The following is a 4,298-nucleotide window of genomic DNA, read 5'->3' on the forward strand; positions in this document are numbered from 1 at the left end:
AGAAATGCATAGAAGTTCAGAAGTGTTGCTAGAAGTAAAGGAATGTTTTATGTATTCCACCCCTGGAATACAAACAGTTAAACCGACCTAATGACTGGTGTAGACAGTGCTAGATCGATGGAGGAATTCTTCTATCAATCTAGCATCTGCCTCTCGGGGAGGTGGATTAACTGCAGTGACCGAGGAACCCCTTTCTGTTGCTGTGGCAAGTGTCAACACTGAAGTGCTACAGCTGTGCCACTATAGCATTTTAAGTGCGGATAGAATCTCTCTTTATTGAACACAAGAATGGCCATATTGTGTCAGACCAATGGTCCATCTAGCCCAGTGCCAGGTGCTTCAAAGGGAATGAACAGATCAGGGCAATTATCAAGTGATCCATCCCCTGCCATTCAGTCCCAGCATCTGGCAGTCAAAGACTTAGGGGACAGAGAGCATAGGGTTTAATCACTTACCATAAGAACATAAGAATGGCCATACTGGGTCAGACCAAAGATCCATCCAGCCCAGTATCCTGTCTACCGACAGTGGCCAATGCCAGGTGCCCCAGAGGGAGTGATCTCTCTCCTGCGATCCATCTCCACCCTCTGACAAACAGAGGCTAGGGACACCATTCCTTACCCATCCTGGCTAATAGCCATTAATGGACTTAACTTCCATGAATTTATCTAGTGCTCTTTTAAACCCTTTTATAGTCCTAGCCTTCACAAACTCCTTAGGCAAGGAGTTCCACAGGTTGACTATGCGCTCTGTGAAGAACTTCCTTTTGTTTTAAACCTGCTGCCCATTAATTTCATTTGGTGGCCCCTAGTTCTTATATTATGAGAACAAGTAAATAACTTTTCTTTATTCACTTTCTCCACACCTCTCATGATTTTATATACTCTATCATGTCCCCCCCCTTAGTCTCCTCTTTTCCAAGCTGAAAAGTCATAGCCTCTAATCTCTCCTCATATGGGACCTGAAACCCCTAATCATTTTAGTTGCCCTTCTCTGAACCTTTTCCAATGCCAGTATATTTTTTTTGACATGAGACCACATCTGTATGCAGTATTCAAGATGTGGGTGTACCATGGATTTATATAAGTGCAATAAGATATTCTCCATCTTATTCTCTATCACATTTTTAATGATTCCGAACATCCTGTTTGCTTTTTTGACTGCTGCTGCACACTGGGTGGACGTCTTCAGAGAACTATCCATGATGACTCCAAGATCTCTTTCCTGATTAGTTGTAGCTACATTAGCCCCCATCATATTTTATATATAGTTGGGGTTATTTTTTCCAATGTGCATTACTTTACATTTATCCACATTAAATTTCATTTGCCATTTTGTTGCCCAATCACTTCATTTTGTGAGATCTTTTTGAAGTTCTTCACAGTCCGCTTTGGTCTTAAACTATCTTGAGCAGTTTAGTATCATCTGCAAACTTTGCCACCTCACTGTTTACCCCTTTCTCCAGATGATTTATGAATAAGTTGAATAGGATTGGTCCTAGGACTGACCCTTGGGGATCACCACAAGTTACTCCTCTCCATTCTGAAAATTTACCATTTATTCCTACCCCTTGTTCCCTGTCTTTTAACCAGTTCTCAATCCATGAAAGGACCTTCCCTCTTATCCCATGACAACTTAATTTACGTAAGAGCCTTTGGTGAGGGACCTTGTCAAAGACGTTCTGGAAATCTAAGTACACTATGTCCACTGGATCCCCCTTGTCCATATGTTTATTGACCCCCTCAAAGAACTTATAGATTAGTAAGACATGATTTCCCCTTAGAGAAACCATGTTGACTTTTGCCCAGCAATTTATGTTTTTCTCTGTCTGACAATTTTATTCTTTACTATTGTTTCAACTAATTTGCTCGGTACTGACATTAGATTTACTGGTCTGTAATTGCCGGGATCACTTCTAGAGACCTTTTTAAATATTGGTGTTACGTTAGCTATCTTCCAGTCATTGGGTACAGAAACTGATTTAAAGGACAAGTTACAAACCATTGTTAATAGTTTTGCAATTTCACATTTGAGTTCTTTCAGAACCAGAATATGATCCAGACCTTTCTGATCCTGTAGCCAATCCTGTAATAAACTAACTAAAGGTTTATTAACCAGAAAGAAGAATAAATGAGAGTTATTGACAGGTTAAAGCAAGCAACATATACACACAAATGCAGTACAATCTAAATCCTATGAATGATGTTTGTAGAGCTCTGTCAATTCAAAATGTCTTTCAGGGTGACCCAGGGGTACTTCTGGCTTCATTTTAGTGACTCTGGCCCTGCAAGAGTTCAAACAACCAAGAGACGGAAAATTTTCTCGTGTCTGTTTTATTTCCTTCATTCAGCCTCCAAGTCCATAGATGAGCTTGCCTGCATGTAGCATTTCCAAGATACAATAGGACCATTCACCAGTCCTTTGTATTGCGATGTTGCTTGATAGCTCATCTGTCTTTGATAGTTCTTCCCGTCTGAGTTCACAAGTTTAGAGCAAACATTTTTTTAAGTTATTAAGCAAAATGTGTATATTTCCTTTATAGCATAGACTGCAGATGTAACAAATAAGGATTAACAAATTCAGCAACTTATAAACATTCTGTAGAGTCTAAACACCAAATGCCTTTTTAATAAGACAAGAACCTATTTTGAGCAACACTAACATATAAGTGAACTGGTCTGGTCTCCAGCTCTGAGTTTCAGTTCTTAGCGAATGCCTGCAACCTTGGCAAGAGCTGGCACTTGGTTTCCCAGAGTCACAATAACTGCTATAGTTTCCTGCCACATCCAATTGTGCACAATACCCTGAGTTCCAATGATCCCCCTACAGTGCTATAGTGATTTATTTTGACTTGTATCAACAGAAGGATATTAGGGGATACTTGGAACTCAATGCGTTGATCAAAGTCTCATTCCTCCCCTGTGGCAATAATGTGGCCTTGATTCAGAAAGAGTTTGACATTGCCATGCCACATTTTTTGGTTAATTATACAGTCCATGAAGTCAGTCCCATTTTTCCTTTCATTTTCTCATTTTGGATGGAAATGTCGATTCAAGGATTAAAGCCATGAATTTCATTACAAGCCACAGTTTTTGAGATCCAGATACTCTGTTTTCAATTGATCAACTGTTAACAGACCATTCTGTGCCTTGTGCGAACTGCATTTGATTTGTAATGGCCATTACATCCAAACACAAACCAGCTTAATTTAATTTCAGACTGCTGCAAGTGAACATCAGCTGTGTTATTGATGAAGATGACTGGAATGTTTATCTGGAAAAGCCGTAAGGCCTCTGGGAAAATTACTGAATATTGAATTTAAGGTTGGATCTAGTGATTGATAGTTTGTTTTGCCAATTTCACCAGCAGAAAGGATGGGCTTTGCCAGCTTCTATGCATTCCGTAGTTATTGAGCCAATAAGAAATATCTTACCCACTGCTTGTGTTTGCAGAATATGTAGATACTGAAATAACTTCTTGCAATGCAGACTTAATTTGCGCTCACACAACTATTTGGTAAACTCCAGACTGAAGGTCTGTCTTCAGCCAAAGAGGTTTTTTTGTGATTTTTAAATATTTGTAAGGTTTAGGGCAGCTGGCTGTGAATAAAGTGAAATGACTGCTGTCCACTTGGGTAGCATGTACAACTGTCCCATAAAACACTCAGACCATGTTTGTAGAACTCTCATGTCAACCAAGTAAGTGGTAACAGTGACTACACAGTATTTGCGGCAACATACAGTATACAAGTCATCAGGGCCTAATGATGCATACCCATGGATATTGAAAGGAAGTTATTTCAGAATTCCTATCTATGTACTCTGTAAACACAGGTAGTGGATAAGATATTTCTTAATGGTCTGATAATCCACTCAACTGATGATTATTTTTGAAGATTCATGGGGAATGAATCAGAGGACTGGAAATGGGTTGATCTTTCAGTGACAATTGCCATCTACAAAGTCCAAGTTCTTATCCAACATAAAAGACCCTTAAGGCTCTGTGGTTTGGGACCTGCCTAAATCAGGGAGAGAGGTGGTCTCTATGTGGTTCTGCTACAGTTGCAATAGTAGAGGTGTCTGAGGAGCCCCTTTAATGTATTAGAAAGGCAGCTGTGAAAGGACATTTTCCTCAGGGCCACTCAGCTTTTGAGTTCACTCCCAATGACTTGAAAAAGCCTGGGTGGGTATTCACCCACGAAAGCTCATGCTCCAATACGTCTGTTAGTCTATAAGGTGCCACAGGACTCTTTGCTGCAAATACTGATAGATACTTTAAAAAATGTTACCTACATGCTT

This window comes from Mauremys mutica, chromosome 2, assembly GCF_020497125.1.
Source record: "Mauremys mutica isolate MM-2020 ecotype Southern chromosome 2, ASM2049712v1, whole genome shotgun sequence".
NCBI classification, from domain to species: domain Eukaryota; kingdom Metazoa; phylum Chordata; order Testudines; family Geoemydidae; genus Mauremys; species Mauremys mutica.